The sequence below is a fragment of the Pteropus medius genome, unplaced genomic scaffold (assembly GCF_902729225.1).
Source record: "Pteropus medius unplaced genomic scaffold, Ma_sr-lr_union100, whole genome shotgun sequence".
NCBI lineage: Eukaryota > Metazoa > Chordata > Mammalia > Chiroptera > Pteropodidae > Pteropus > Pteropus medius.
Window position 1 is genome coordinate 3,169,919 of NW_024350923.1, and position 16,667 is coordinate 3,186,585.

Consider the following 16,667-nt stretch of genomic DNA (forward strand, 5'->3'; position numbering starts at 1 on the left):
CCTCGCCATGGCCGCTGGGGCGAAGGGGCCGGGGCACAGGGTTTGCAGTGGCGGGCTGCGCTCAGTCCAGTGGGGACGACGGAAGTGAAAAAGGCAGCCCGGACGTCAGTGTGACGTCACAACTCCTACGAAGGAGGACGCCGGAGGCTGCGAGGGTGACCCCAGCAGGGAAGTCGGAGACCCCGGCCTGGAAAGGGACCCGAGATCTGCCACCTGAGCCAAGGACGGGCGTCGCTGAGTGAGGTGGCGGAGGAGAGATCTGCACCCACAAAGGCCCTGTGCCGGGAGGAGCTTCCTGTCCTGGTGTGGGGCCCCCTCCGCGGGGCGGGGACCCGGAAAGAGCCGCCTGGCCACCCCGCCCATGGAGCCTCCGCCACCCGCAGGCCCTCCAGGCAGAGGCAGAGGGCGCAGCCTCGGTGCTCGCCTGCCTGGGCCTCAGACACCGAGGCGCGGGCTCCTGATGAAAAGGCCGAGGGTCTTGGCAGAACCGGGACCTGGCTCGAGCCTGTGGCTCTAGGACGCGAAGTCACCCTTGCCCCATAATGGGACCCGTCGCGGGGTCCCAGGGCTGACACTCCCGCACGTCAGGGGAAGAGCCCAAGTAGGTCCGGCTTAGACCCCCCAGGGTTTTGTTTCATTAGCACGCACACACATGCACACGCGCACATACACGCACACACATGCACGCATGCACATGCATTCACGGTAGGTATTACACGGTGCATATGCATATTACATAACTCCCCACATGCACAATAATATTACGCGCGCATCTCTTTACGCGACACACACATACGCGCCGCCAAGACACATTACGGACACATACATGCACACACGCACACACACGCATTACACACATGCACATGCACTCTCAATGTGCGGCGCCGCGACACACACGCCGCGCGTACATGCATGCCCCCACATGCATCATCACACATGCTGCCGCCACAAGACATGCACACATTTGAATATCGCCAGACGACACGCATATACACACAGCGCAGTCATTGGCGAACACGCGTACTGCTGCGTGCATTATCAAGACGCCAAGACATGCATTATGTAGATTACCCCAGACATGCACACACATGGCGTCATTACGCACATGGCTACCCCATGCACACACATTATGCATCTATTCATTACTCCATTACACACGCCGCATGCTGGTGCCCTCGCGGCTTGTGGCTTCCCGGGGCTATGAGCAGAGGGCCGTGGCTCTGCCGCTCCCCCGCTGCACCCCCTCCAGCCAGCGCCCCCTTTCTCCTGGGAGCCCAGTTTCTCATTTGCAAGATGGCGCCCTAGCCGCCCTCAGTGGGTTCTTTGAGGAGGACCCCAGATGGTACATGACAAGCTATCAGTGCTGAGCCCCCGGCCCGGGAGGAGGTCACCATGGGTGTCACTGCCTTGTAACCCTGGCCCAGCCCCGCAAGGTCAGTGCCTCTCTGAGGCTGTGCGGGGGTCACCCAGGCTGGGTGACCGTGCTTCTCTGGACTGGGGACTTGGCTCTCCTCACGCCCGGCTCTGGGCCCACTGTGGGGTGCAGCTGCCAGGGCACCCACACCCTTCAGGCTGCAGGAAAGACACCTCCAACCTCTAGAGCTCTGCAGGGAGCTCATTCTCGCTACCGGAGGACGGAGGGTGGCGGGAACCTCCCACCCTGGGCTCTGCACAACACTGTCGTCCTTCCAGCTCGGCCACCCTGGGCATGGCGAGGACCCCAACTTGCAGCCCTGCCCCAAGCCCTATGCTCGCCGGGGCCCCTAGAACCTTTGAAACAGGAACCCGCCTTTGAGACCTGAGGCCGAGCCGATTTTCCACGGCATGGCCTGGGCCCCCGTGGGCCCGAGTGCCCTAAGTCCACGGATGTCTGCTTTACAACGTCACTCGCATCTGTCACCCCCATCTCGCGCCTAGTTCGACTCACATCAATTGCGACATTCTCGTAATGGGCTACGCCGCCTCGGCGGAGGCGGTGGGTGGTCATCCCACGTGAGGCCTCCCCCTCAGCCTTCCCCGAAACTCAGGTGTCCACCGGTCCCAAAAGAGGGGACGAGACTCTCAGGCTGTGCTCCCAGCAGCGGTTTCAAAAGAGTTTGTTTTCTTTCAAAACAGAATGTATCGAGCGTCTGCCCAGCCAGTGGGTCTGGGGCCAGAGCAGAGGGAAGAGCTGTGACCCCTGGGCATGCTGAGATGGCATCACAGGTGGGGCAGTGCCCGCAGGAGCTTGGCCAGACCTGGGACAGCGGGCAGCGCCGAGGCCCCTCGGCCTGGTCCACCCCCAGCTGAGGGTGGCAGAGGCCGAGTCTCCCGGGCTTCCAGCAGATTCTACTCGCCCCGTGCCCAGGCTTCACTCCACCCACTGGGGCTCTCACCCCACCCCCGGCCCCCAACCCGGGCAGGGAGAACAGCGAGGTAGTTCCCATTTCCTGAGGGCGTGCTGTGCCCCATTCTCCCTCCCAAGCGGCCCTCGATACTGTCACCCTCACTCGCAGATGTGAGTCGAGATGCCCGATGCTTGCTGGCCCAGCGCGCCACAGCCCACTCTTCCCTCCTGCCTTCCCATCCATCCCACTGCCAAGCCGCAGAAAGCTGAGCTGGGCGCTCGGCCGCCCGGCTACACGCCACGTTTCCCAGAGTCCCTTGCAATAAGCCACGGCCACAAATAAGATCTGCCCCGTGCCATGTGGAGACGTGTGTCCTCCCTGCCCCCTTCCCCACCTGAGACCCCATGGAAGCTGCTTCATGAGGACAGCTAGGCAGAAAGATGGAAGGAGCCCAGGTAGCCCGGGCTGCCTGTCGGCCCTTTTTGCAAGAAATTAATTTCGAGATCGAGCCACAGTATTTTGGGGCCTTTCGTTACGCAGCAGCTGTGCACTGACTCATACAGAATCACCCAAATCCGTTATCACCGTGCACCTCCGGATATGTTACTTTGGCAGATGGACCTTGAGGTGTCTTGACAGCAAAGTGAGCGTGCTACAGGTTACCAAGCACCGCGATACCCAGACCAGGCCCGGCCAGGGCAGCTGGCTGGCATAGCCCGACAGCCTCTGTGTCTGGACCTGAGTGGGCACTGCGGGGGAAACTGAATGGGAACAGAAACCAATATTTATTGAGTGTTTTTAAAGTGGCAAAGTTCGGGGCTGGGCACTTTTTGTGTGGTCTCTATTCATTTATTATTATTATTATTATTATTATTATTTATTATTATCATCTTTTATCTGTTTATTCATTTAGTTACCTACAAGGGGGAGGACACCGGGCTAGGTGCCTTCCACATTGACTAGGTTTCTTTACCTTTAACGATTTTACCTTTAAAGGTATAATCCACATACCCTACAATTTGCCCATTTGAAGTGTGCAATTCGGTGGTTTTTAGTATATTGAGAGCTATGCATCCATCACCATAATCAGTGTTAGAACATTTTCCTCACCTCCCCCCAAACGAAACCCCGCACCCTTTAGCTGCCACCCCTGAATCCTGGTCCTTGGCAACACTCATCTACTTCCAGTCTCTATGGAATTCCCTGTTGGGACATTTCGTATAAAAGGATCACACAATATGTGGTCCTTTTATGCCTGGTTCTCTCACTGAGCGTAATGCTTTTGAGTTTCGTCCGTCTCGTAGTGTGTGTCGTGCTTCGTTCCCTGCCAGGGCTGAGAAATAGTCCCTGGTACAGATGGGCCACGTTTCATTTATTTATTTATCTGTCAGTGGACATTAAGGTGGTTTATACCTTTTGGCTTTTATGAATGACACCGCTACGGTCATTCATGTACAAGTTTCTGTGTGGACATGCGGTTTTATTTCTCGTGAGTTTATACCTAGAGGCAGAGTCGCTGGGCTACACGGCAGCTCCATGCGTAACCGATGAGGCTCATTTCTGCTCGGAGGCTGGAAGGCAGTGGCAGGGAGGGGGCGGCCAGACCAGCCTGCCTTCCGTTCCGGCTCCACCCATTCGCAAGCTGGGTGCCCCTGGGTATGAGCCTGGGCATCCCCGAGCCTGCCTTTGCTCCTCAGTATCATGGGGGACGGGGGCTGACTGCTACCCCTTCGCAGGGGCGTTCTGTGGTTACTCCCCGGCACACGGGGGGTGGGGGTGCTCGCTAAACACTGATCCTCCTCTTTGGGCTGAGAAGGGCAGCGGGGGACAGGACAGGAAGAGGCATCGCGATCCCCACGTGCCCTGCCACCCCGCAGTACCCTGCAATCTGCCCCCTAACCCCTCTGGGCCTGGCCCGGGGCTGTGCAGATCTGTCCCCTGCACTCGCCTGCTCTCCCCAGCCCCTCCAGTCTGTGACCCCGGGTTACTTGCTGGTGATATCTGTGGTGTGGGGGGGCGGGGGGCCGGGGCAGGCGGAGAGCCCTCAGCTCTCCCCGAAGCCCATGACAAAGCCCGGGCCTGACCTGGAGCAGCCTGGGGTCTTCTCTGAGGGGAGCCACTGAGCCCCGTCTGTCCCCTGTTGGGGACTCTGTCCTGCCCCCACCGCCAGCTCACCCGCCCCCTCTGCAATTCCAAGTGACCTTAGCCCCGCTGTGACATCGGAAGGGACGTCAGTCAGCCTGTGTGGGTGGCAATTGGTATGTGGACCCAAGGCCCGCGGCGCCTCTCAAAGGCCCCTGGACACCTCCGGTGGCACTGCCCTGACCTGGCTGCCTCAGGCACAAGCACAACCTGTGCCGACCGAGCGGCTCCTCACCTGGGCCACCTGGCTCGGTCCCCACAAGGACCCCGTGCACAGGCACTGACATCATGCCCACTCTGCAGATGGGGAAACCAAGGCACAGAGAAGGAAGAAACCGTCCTCAGGTGCCATGTGGATTCGAACCCCGGCCCCGATGCTGGAGCCCGATCTCGCTCAGCGACCCGAGATTGACCTCTACCACCCAGAGCACTCTGGGACCTGCACCCCATGGCCCCTCAGAGCCCCTCAGCGGGGGTGGGCCCGTCACGAGGTCTGGCCTCTGCAGACCAGCCGATGGCCGCACCGCCCCAGAGGGGCCTGGATTCCTGGGGAGCAGAGCCCCACGGCGCCCCGCCAGTGCCCTTCACATCGACGCCGGGGGGGCTGACACCGCCTGTGCTGGGGAAACGGCAGGTGGGGCGCAGGTCTGTGCACAGAGCACGCACCCAAGGAGCTCCAGGGCAGTGGGCCACCATGACCCAGGGAGAACGGTGTCCCTGGAGCTGTGCAGCCCACCGCCGGCACAGCCAGGGGGCGCCCTGCCCAGACCCAGGGCCGACGCGGGGACGGAGGGGCCAGGGGACCCCCGTGAGCCCTGTGGGCCTGCACGCTGGACCCTGAGAAGAATATGCCGTCACCTCGACTCTCCCAGGGTGTCACGCCCCTTCCAGGCTGGCCGGAAGCGGAAGCCAGGGTGGGGCCCTATCTAATATTCAAGGTGAGGCCGTGGGGGGCGGGGAGGGACAGCACCCGAAACCTGGGGGAGCAGGGCCCCCACGTCTGGAAGGCAGTGTGGAGTGAGGAGGGCCCCCACCCGAACCCCAGTCCCAGCTGCAGCTCCTCCCTGCCGTGTGACCGGGGGCTCGCTCGCTCATGTCTGGTTGGAACGGTCACAGCTACTGTGGGGATGTCACAGAGGTCGTCAGGGTTGCAATCCCAGGTTCCGATGAGGATAACCTGTGAGCTTACTGTTTGCGTGGCCCTACGCGGAGTGTTCAGTAACAATTGCTTCACTTAAATTGGAATCCACATCAGATGCCAGAGCCGACATTCGTAACTGCGTCCCCTCCCGCCAATGATAATTTACCAGCTGCCATGTATCGATCACCTGCTCTGGCAGGCGACGGGCGAAGGGATTTCATGTGCCTCGTCGAACTTGAGCGCCATAACGACGCAGCAAATAGTAAAAATATCACGATCCCCACATCACGGATGAGGAAATTGTAGCCGAGAGAAGGCCAGTGACCTGCCCAAGGTCACACAGCCGGCGTGCGGCAGAGCCAGGCCTGCGTGACTCCGGGAGACAGGCGTGTGGCCTCTCTGCTCTGTGCCGCCCAGCCCGGCTCCCTAAACTGGAAACATCCCAGGGTCCATCGACAGTGGAACGGATCAATCGATTGCGGGCTGTTCGCACCGTGCGGCGCGCTGTCACCCGGCTCTGAGAGTAATAAGCCACCTCCACGCGAAGCGGCGTGGATGTGCCTTCTCAGACGTTGTGTTAAAAATAAAAGAGAGCCAGGCGTTTTCAAGTGCCTCCTGCATGGTTCTGTTTACATAAGGTCCACACCGGGCCGAGCTAGGCAGGTCAGATAAGTAGGAACAATGGTTACCCAGGGGAGCTGGCTCCGCCTCGGATTGGGGAGTTTAGGACGACTAGCAATGCCCCTTTCTATCGATCTAGGTGATGGCGACATGAACACGGGTGCACGTGCGAACTCACGGAGGACGCGGGTCCACTGTGTTGGCGTGAGCCCTTCCCCCTCCCTCTCCCCCTCCCCGCGACTGGTTACAAGTCTACACCCTGCGCAAAACACAAGTTGTGACACAGGTCGAAACTTGGAGCAGAGCTGCCTGCAGAGGGGGTGGATTTCCCTCTTTTCTTTTGTCTCATAACTTTGCCCCAAAGGTGAACCCCAGTCCCAACTGGTGCCATGTGGGAGCCAAACCCTGTCGTCTTCCTGGCTGGAGGTAAGGAGCCCAGGCTGGCCAGGGGTGAGGGAGACATCCTGTGTTGCAGAAAAATCAGCCCGGCGAGAAACTAAGCAGCACTCAGAGAGTTGGAGAACTCAGGTTTCTGATGCCGGCGGTCCCAGAGGAGCTGGCGCTCTGAATATCTGGGCCCCGAGCTCAGGGGTAACCCTACTTTTATAAGGCTTATCCGCACAGTTACAGTCGGCATGGGCCGATTAGCTCATTTTCCTCAGGAGTTGCTATGGGTTACGGGCAGTTGCAGAGACGAAAGGAAGGAGACACATCTGTTACCCAGACAGAATGAGCAAACGGGAGGGTGAGTCTTCAGTTGATCTCGAGGTCACCCTGCCCTTCGGCCTAGCTGATTCCAGGGTTAGCCATTTGAGTAGAAAATTCCTCTTCACCTGGGGGCAGAGCTGAGAACAACCGTCTGTTTTCAAACCAGGAGTCTGCACAGGCGCCAGCCCGACCCTGAGCCACGTACGCACAGGCAGGACCCAAAGCAGCCGAGCCAAGTACCGAACCAAGCACTGAACTGAGCGCTGAACCCCCCACGGAAGACGAGACAGAGCTTATGGTCTGAACCCCACTGGGTTCGTTGCCTGCTAAAAAAAGTAATAAATCACTAAACATTCCCCAGAGCCCAGGGTCTACACGGCAGAGCATTCACGTTGCCTACGATACAATCCAAAGTTATTTGACATACAAAGAAACAGAAAATTCTGACCCATTCTCAAGGGATGAGACAATCCACAGTTGCCAATGCCAAGATGACTTACACACTGAAATCTTCAGACAAAGGGTTTAAAGCAGCTACCACAACCCCGAGGTAAAGAAAAATGTATCTCAGGGCAATGAAAAGCGAGGACATCTGGGCAGAGAGAGCATTGAAAGATAGTCAAATACCGGAACGAATGAAATACTTGAAATTTTATTTTATTTATTTTTATTTATTATTTTTTACGCCTACAGCACCTGATCTTCCTAGGTGGCCTCCCATCCAAGTACTAACCAGGCCCGACCCTGCTTAGCTTCCGAGATCAGACGTCGGACTCGTTCAGGGCGGCGTGGCCGTAGACCATGGACCGTGGCTCCACCGGGGCGTGAACCAAGGACCTTCTGCGTGTAAAGCAGACGTGCTCACCGCTACGCTATGGAACCACGTCCTGAAATATATGAAATTTTAAAACATCACGGAGTGGGCTCAGTAGCAGAAGGGAGGTGACAGGGGCAAAAGTCGACGAACTCGTAGAGCAATGGCAAGCATCTAATCTGATGAACACGGAGAAAAAGAAATTGAGAAAGAAAATGAACGGATTATCGGAAATTCTGTGGGGCCATATCAAGAGATCTAAGCTTTCCCATTTCAGTCCAGAAGGAAAAGAGAAAGATGGGAGTAGAAAAATCTTTCAAGAAATAATAACCTAAAACCTCCTGTATGCGGTAAAAGACATATATTTCTGAATTCAAGAGCTCAGAGAAACTCAGACAAGATACATTAGAGAAACCATGAATACACGTGTCAGACTAGGGGATTAAACAACAGAAATTTATCGTCTCCCGGTTCCAGAGGCCAAGTCCGAGATCCAGGTGTCGTCAGGGCTGGTTTCCCCTGGGGCTTGCAGGCGCCATCTTCATGTTCACAGGGCGTTCTCCCTCTATGTGTGTGTCTGTGTCCCCTCCATAAGGACACCAGTCACCCTGCATCAGGGCCACCCTGATGCCCTCACTTGAACTTCATTCCGTCCGTGAAGACCCCTTTCCAAATAAAGTCACATTCCGAGACACTGGGGGTGAGGACCCCAGCGTATAAATTTGAGGGGACGACATTCTGCATAATAACAAGGTCCAAACGCCAGCGTCACTTTCCCAGCGGGACTGTCGCTGATTCCCCTCCTCCAGAACGGACACGCAGACCAGCCCCTGCTCCGCCCTTCAGGGCCCACGGTCCCCTCGATTTGCTTGGTCGACACCTGCCCCTCCCCCGCCCCCGCCGGACTCCTCCAGGACCGCCGTCTGTCTGTCCTCTAACCAGCAGGACCTCGCGCCTCTCACAGAGCAGACGCTCGGCAAACGGCGGTGGGAAACCGTGCGACCCTGTTGGGACCTCGCCCCACGTGATCCAGTGTCAGTGCTGCAGGTTAACACACACACACACACACACGCGTGCGCGCGCGCAGTCTACGTGTCCCATAGGAATACTTTCAATAAAAAATGACACAGGCCCCAAGTAACCTTCGCTTAAACAGATAGGTTGTGTTCTGTTGTCTTCTCTCTCACACAGGAAGTTTGGGAAGTAAGGGGCTGCTGGCTCAGGGGCTGACGTCTCTGTGGGTCTCTCGGCTTGCCATGCTTGCTCATTGCCTCGTGGCTGCAAGATGGCTGCCACGGCTCTACCATCACCTCTACCTTCAAGGTAGGAAGAAAGAGGAAGGACCGTGCCGGCTGTGTTTGTCTTTTCTTTTCTTTTTTTTTAATCAAGAAAGTTAAAAACATAAAATCTTCCCCCAGAAGTTCCCACAGACTTCTGCTTGTGTCTCAGTGGTGGAAATAGGTCACATGGCCATCCCATGGCTAAGCATGCTGGGAAGAAGGGCGATTAGCCAGTCTGTCCCGGGAGGCAGAGGGTCAGGAAGGTTTGGGAGTGCGATTGGGTCAGGGAGCCAGCAGTGTCGGTCCCAGTCCAGAGACTCGTAACTAACTGCAGAATAGTTCTAGTTTCTTTGCACCTCTGAACCCCAGGAAAGGCCCACAGAGCTGCATCGGTGTACTTTCTCCCGTGGCCCCTCCCTGAAACCACCCCACAGTCCCCACCCACCCCTTCTGTCTCCAAAGCTTTTTTCCATCCTGAGTCTGCATCCTAGAAGGTCCAAGGCTCCAAGCAGCAAGGGCAGCCACCTCCTCCTTGGGGGTGGGCGAGAGGGGAAGGAACACAGCGGGTGAAACCAACCCCCCTTCGGGAGAGGCGGGGGGCGGGCTGGGAGAACTCAGGTCATGTTTGCCCCAACACGAATGAATGAATGAATGAATGAATGATGCTGTGGTGTACCTCCAATAATAAAAGGGCCACGTGGAGCCATGGAAATGTGAGCTGTTTGGAGCAGAACAGTCAGTGTCAAGGTCAGGATCTGACCTTGGCTTTGTTCCAGTCGGGGTCTCTGTCTCTTTTCCTGAGGAGGGGTGATCGGCCAGGTCATGCCTTCCTCTTGGGTGGTGCCTCTTTGTCCCACGGCACATCGGTCAGGAGAGGACTGTGCACAGATGTCCCCGTGACGGGGGAGGGGTGGGTGCACTGTCGCTGGGAGCCCCTCGCAGCCAGGGCTGGAAGTGAGTGCTTCTGGGAGGGGTTGAGGCTAGCGGGGGAGCCCTGTGAGGGTGCTGGGCGGTCTGCGCCTCTCCAGGGAGAGAAGAGGAAAGACAGACGTTTCCTTAAACACCACGAGAGCAACAGGCCCTGGGCAGGACACAGACGGGGAGCTGCAGACGGTCTCGCAGGTCAGGGGACACTGCCATCACGCTCCACCGTGTGCCAGGCACTGTGCTTGGCTCTTCTGCAGCTTGGGGACCCACAGTCTTGCCTGGTGCTCCCCTGGCATCGCGTCCTGCCCGGTCATCCCAGCTCCTCGCTCGTATACCTGGCGGAAGGAGCGGCTCACCTGTTTGGGGCTGTCTGCCCTGAGCTCGTGGTTCTAGACAGACCTCAGCAGGTCTACTAAAGAGCTCTGGGTGACTTCTGCTTCCACTTCTGTCGACAAACCTGGTGCTAGACGGACTCGCCCCTGACAGACAGCCACACACCTGGACGACAGGTACGAGGCACCTCGCGCCCGGCACTGTATGGCCAGCTGTGCGTGACCATGTGGTGGGTGAAGGGAGGCTCGGGAGAAGAATGGCAAGATCCCCTAGGACGGTTCCCGCCATGGCTCAGCGAGCAGGTCCTCGGAAAGCACAGCGGTCGCACTGAGTGGAGGAGGCAGGGGACAGAGCTCAGGGCGCTGATGGTTCTGGAAGCTGTGAGGCAGGGCGCCAGCGAGGGGCCGCGGTGTGACTCCAGAGGCTGAGTGGTGTCAGGGGAAGTGCTCCAGCTGGGGCGCAGAGCCTCAGTGACCCAGCTGGCGAGAAGTCACACCCAGGGGTAAGGACACACTCCAGGGCAAGACCCGCTTTAGACCCCCAACCCCCAACGAACTTAACACAAGCCCAGACGGGGTCCCCGGGGGCAGGGCGGAAGGTGGCTCTCCCTGAGCCAGGGACTCAGGGACACCTGGGACTCCCCCAAACCCACCAACAAAATACGAAGTCAAGTACTTACTAGTTCAGGGCAGAGAGGAAATGGAGCTACCTGCTAGGACAAAACTCTAGACTCTCCAGAGGGATGAAAGAGACTAGAATGTATCCCTCACGAGGTTCCGTGAAAAAAGAAAACAAAAAAACAAAACAAAAAAAAAAACAGGAAAATGACCCACAGCAGAGAAATAAGCAGTCAGAGACAACTAACTGCAAGATGACTCATGGGCCCATGAAGTCATCGCAAGGACAAAAAAAGCATTAACCACAAAAGTAAAAAAAAAAAAAAAAAAAAAATCGATAAACGGACTCCGCCCAAATGGAAGGATCCGGCTTTTCCAAAACCACGGTGAAGAAAACTGAAGAGGCAAATCATAGACTGAGAGAATATTTGCAACGCACGTCTCTGCCCGAGGATTTTTATTCGGAATGTGTAAGGGACGCTGGCAACTCGGTCTTGAGATGCGCAACCCCATACGGACAAGGGCAAAGGCCACGAGCTTACGCTCCCCAGATGGAGCTCTCTACCGGGCCAACCAGCACACTGAAGCGCAGTGATCCTGGGGACGCTAATTGAAAGCACAGCGAGACGCCACTTCACACCCACTACAGCGCTGCATTTCAGAGGTGGGGCCTCCCAAGTGTTGGCCGGGATACAGATCATCTGGAATTCTCATACGTTGACGTGGGACGAGGGGAGGAGCACGTGACATCGCGCTACCATTCTGGAATAATTTGGCAGTGTCTTACAAACTTAAATATACTGTTACGACGTGCCCGCAAAGCAAGGACAAGATTTGCCCACGAAAAGGCTCAAACACGAGAGTTCATAGTAGCAGGGACCGGAACACGCCCAGTGGCCATCGACTCGTGAATGGACCAACCATCTAGGGCGGGTTCGCGATAAAAGGAGCCACGCATAGGCACGCACAGGCTCAGGCAATCTCGTCACCGTCGTGCCGAGCCAAAGGGGCAGATCCGCAAGAGCGCACGGGGCGCGGGACTCTGTCGGAGTGGCATCCGCAACGGGCACACCGAAGTGGTAGCCACAGGAGGCGGATCTGTCATTACCTGCAGGTGGGGAAGGACCGGGTGCGAAGCAGCATGAGAGACCTTCCTGGAAGTGTTTTATTTCGTGATAAAGGCGCTGATCGCCCAACTGTGTACATTCGTCGCCTGGTTGAATTGTACATTTAAATTGGCGGCTGTTATTGCATGTGAATGATACTTTCATAAACCCGATCTTTTTCAGTCTGAGACACTTGTGTCTTGACTTTCCTCTCTGCCCAGAACCACGTGTTCTGATGCTGGGCTTAGCCAGGACCAGATTCCTGGGTGTGAGCAGAAGGGCGAACCCCAGGCCAAAGGCAACGCAGCCATGACAGCCCCTGGCAGCTCTGCCATGGCAGTGAGCTGCCCCACATCTCAAAGGTGAGGATTTGTGTCTCATGCATCGTACGTGGTAGCTGCAGGCCAGTCCCACATTCTTCATGCCAGGGTCCAAGCCGAAGGCACGGTCCCGCTGTAGGACATTCGGTTCTTATGACAACACTCAGGGCACTTAATGTTCCCACTCAGGAGGGCACCGTCTCACATTCCACCGGCTCAGGTAAGCGGAGGGACAAGCCCAGCAATGCCAGAGAGAGATGCAGGCCCTCTCCACAGGAGGCACTGCCAAGTCGCCAGACAGCCGTGGGGACATCCCATTCTTGCATGGGAAGGAGATGTGAACTAACGCGCCGTCTCTCACATCTCCCGACCCCAGGTGCCCAGAGCTTTACACCTTGCAAAGCCTTTTACAACAAGTCTCATCTGATGAGTCAGTGACCTAAAGACAAAGGACACCCTTCATAAACTCTAATCATCGTCCAGCTCCCAGACCTGACCTCCTCCTCCTCAGATGCTTCTCACCTAGTGGCGGCCTCACGGTCCCCTGTCCCCTGGGCTGGAGACCTGGGCTGCATCTCTGATGGTCCCTTCTCCCTGACTCTCCACATTGATCATTAAATGTGTCATGGAGGATGCTTCCCATTGCAAGGAAAAGAACTCTCAGCTCAGGCTAGATTTAAAAACACAGGGGATTCACGGTATCAGGCACGGCTTGATCCAGAAGCTCGAACCATAAGGTCAGAGACTGGGTTTTCTTTCTCTTTGTTTCTTAGTTCTGGCTCTTTAAGGTCGGCCCCGTTCTCAGTGAGCGGCACCCACTAGGATTGTGCACATCTGTCCGTGGTGGCTGCCTATATGTTGGGCCAATATGGAAATGGAAGCGGATAGCAGGCCACTCCCATTTCTGGGCAACTCAACTTTTCAAAGGCACAGGAGGCGAGCCGGCTTAAGTTCATTTAACAGGTGGCAGCTGCACACTTTTAGTGACCCGCGTGAGGAAGCCACCTGAGGGTGGGACAAGAATAAGAGAGAACAGTGCCCTGAGCACCGGGGCTGGGAAATGCGCCAGACTCCAACAGCCGGAGAGGAAAATCTCACAATCCTCCGGGCATCGGTTAGAATACTAGGGAAGATTTTGCCTCAGTCGTGGGGTAAAACTAACCCCAGACAAAACATCGCTCTGGTCCCACCTAACAAATCTTAAAAGTGAGACCAAGGAGGATCAGATCGTCTCCAGTAAACTTAACTACACCCAAGAGCAAAGATCGAGAATACTTTTTGGAATAAAAAATATATATATAGCACCTGACAAAGTAAAACGTGTAATGTCAACCATCCGATCCAAAATTATCAGCGTGCAAATCAGCAGGAAAATACAACCCCAGATGAAGAGACGATCCATCAAACTGACCCCAAAACGACAAAGTTAATAGAATTAGAGAATGAGAACTTTATAATAAACCATATTCCTATGCCATAGTCATGCAGGATGAAAACATTAGCAGTAGACTGAAACTGGGTGAGAGGTATACGAAACTCGGTGCTAACTTGATGTGTTTTCTGTACATCTAAGATTATTCTGAAATAAAACGTTTCGTTTTTTAAAGCTAGAGGAAAGATGGCACATGTGAAGTAGAAATACATAAGGCTCAAAAAGACCCAACTTGAATGTCTAGAGATAAAAACTATAATTTCTCAGACGAAATGCACGCTGGATGAGATTATGGGCGGATGAGACATCGCAAAAGGAAGGATTTGTGAATGTGAAGACGGAGAAAAAGAAATTATCCAAAACGAAACACAGGGGAAAAAATAAGACCAACAGAGAAATGAACAGTGACAGCGAACGTCAGGGTCCCAATGTATACATCAAAGGACTCTCCGAAAAAGAGGAGGGGAGCAGGAAAATAATCGAAGAAATCATGGCCAAAAGTTTTCTTAATTTGATGAAAACTGTCAATTCGCAGATCCAAGAAGCTCAGTGAAACGCAAACCCAAGAAACACGAAGAAAAATCCACCAAAGCACATCGTAATCAAATTGCTTAAAACCACAAAGGGCATTCGTTATTTACTGCTCCGTGACAAATTACCCCAAACTTAGCACAGCTTAAAAATAGGCAGACGTTTATTATCTCACACCGTTTCTGAGGGTCAGGAATCTGGGAAAGGCTTAGCTGTGGGGTTCGAGTTTAGGGTCTCTCGTGGGGCTGCAGTCAAGATGTTGACCAGCCCTGCAGTGATCTAAAGGCTGAAAGAGCCGAGCCCATTCACGTGGCTGTTGGTAGGAGGCCTCAGCCGCTCCCTGTAGGAACTACAGGCCGTCTTGGAGGCTGCTGCCACGAAGACAGACTCTTGAAAGCATCTAAGATGACGTTACATTCTTGGCCCAGCGATAGACAAAGAGATCAATAGAATGGTACAGAGTATAGAAACAGACCCATACATATGTGGTTCATTGATTTTTGCCAAAAGCATAAAGGCCAATTAGTAAAAAAACGATAGTGTTTTCAACTAATACCTCTGAAACCACTAAATATTCATATGTGGAAAAAAAGAACTTCGATTGACACGTTATGCCGTATGTAACAATGAACTCGAAATGGATCACAAATCTAGAAGCAAAATTTCTAGAAGAAAACAAAGGAGAAAAATCTTTGTGACCTTGGATTAGGCCAAGATTTTTGAGATACAACCCGCCCCCCAAAATGGATAAATTAGATTTCATCAAAAGTAAGAATCTCTGTTCTTTGAAATACACTGTTGAGAGAATAAAAAGTCAACTCACAAACTGGGAGAAAAATATTTGCAAATCGTATATCTGAGGAAAGACTCGCATCCAGAATATACAAATATACTTGTATCCAAACCACACAAAGGCAATAATAAAAAAGTAAACGACCCACTAAAAACGAACGAAAGATTTGAACAGAGAAGATAGAGCGCTGGCGAACGAGCCCATGAAATGATGCTCGATGTCATTTGTGGTTAGGAAAATGCAAATTGAAACCACGAGACGATATCGTGATGCACCTCGTAGGATGTCTGCAATTTTCGAGTCGCAATGCCAAGCGTTGGCAAGGGTGTGGAGGGACTGGAGCTCTCGCGCTCGGCTGGTGGGAACGTTAAACGACCGTTTCTTCAAAAGCTAAACATTTACCTCCCATACAACTCAGTCACCTCACCCCTAGGCATTTACCTAAGAGAAATAAAAGTGTATGTTCATACAAAAACCCGTGCACAAACGTACACAGCAGTTTTATTTATAGTGGCCCAAACCTTGAAACAACCCAAACATCCATCGATAGGTAAATGGTTAGAAACCAACCATATACATCCACATGGAGGAATATTACTCAGAAATAAAAGGGAGCAACTTTTGATCCATGTGACAATATATATGAATCTCAAAATGATTGTACAGACCAAAAGAATCTGGGCAAAATGAGAGTACGTATTATGTGATGCTGTTTATATAAAATTCTAGAAAACGCGAACGCTCTAGAGTGGCAGACAGCAGAGTGGCATTTTCTCAATGCAGTGTACCATGCGCGTGGGGCCAGGGCTAAAGAGGGGACCCGTTTGGAGTAAGGACACCTGGATTCCAGTTGCCCCTCTGGCCACTCAGAGCTAATGACTTTTGCCGAGTCACTTCCCTTCTCTGCGCCTGGGTCCCCTCCTCTGTGTGTCGCGGGGGGATGGGAAGAGGGGACAGCCTGTGAGCTTCCGGCGTTAGTACCTTTACCAGCTGGACTACTGCAAGACACCTGCTGCGTGGGAACAGGCACAGCGCCCCGGGCTCCTGGATTCAGAGGACCTGGGCCCAGTCTGCGCTGCCAGCCTCCGCTAGCCGGGGGCCAAGCCTGCCCGGGCAGTTGGCCTGGCCACTTCTCAGCACACGCCTTCCCAGAAGCCAGTTAGGAGGCACCAGCGGGACCTGCTGTCCCAGGGACAAGGACACAGTGTCCCAGCAGTACTTCTGGGGCTCAGGAGGCCAGCCCCAGAAGGTGGACGTAGGTGATCAACTATCCGGGTCTGCTCAGGTGGAGGGGGCTTCCTGGGATGCGGGATTTTCCATGATAAAACCAACCTGGAATGTCTAACAGAGCCACCACCCATGATGCCACCTCCTCCTTCCCCTCTGGCCACCTTTTCTTCCCAAAGAGGACAGTAGCCTGTACTGAGCACCAAAAAAGCCACTGCTCCTACAAGTGGGACCTGCTCACTGACTTCTCTCCCCGCCTCTCTGGAGTGAATAAAACCCAGCGTTGCCATCAGTGGGGAGCTCGGCATCTCCCTCCACACGGACCCTCAACCCCGCTGGGAACCCATG

The 16,667-nt window shown here is 54.7% G+C and overlaps 1 protein-coding gene, 1 long non-coding RNA gene and 1 pseudogene across 2 annotated transcripts in view; 1 reads left to right on the forward strand and 2 right to left on the reverse strand.

Annotated features, from left to right (window-relative positions):
- Window positions 1–16,667, forward strand: part of LTO1 (LTO1 maturation factor of ABCE1) — a 241,480-nt gene that overhangs the window by 183,359 nt on the left and 41,454 nt on the right. The gene's annotated exons all lie outside the window — the stretch shown is intronic.
- LOC120584920 (uncharacterized) lies at window positions 7,624–7,739 on the reverse strand (annotated as a pseudogene).
- On the reverse strand, window positions 9,074–11,217 carry LOC120584718 (uncharacterized). The gene is made up of 3 exons (XR_005648110.1): window positions 10,973–11,217; window positions 10,459–10,772; window positions 9,074–10,295 (listed from the first exon to the last, which is right to left on the reverse strand). It is a non-coding gene; the product is annotated as an uncharacterized LOC120584718 (long non-coding RNA).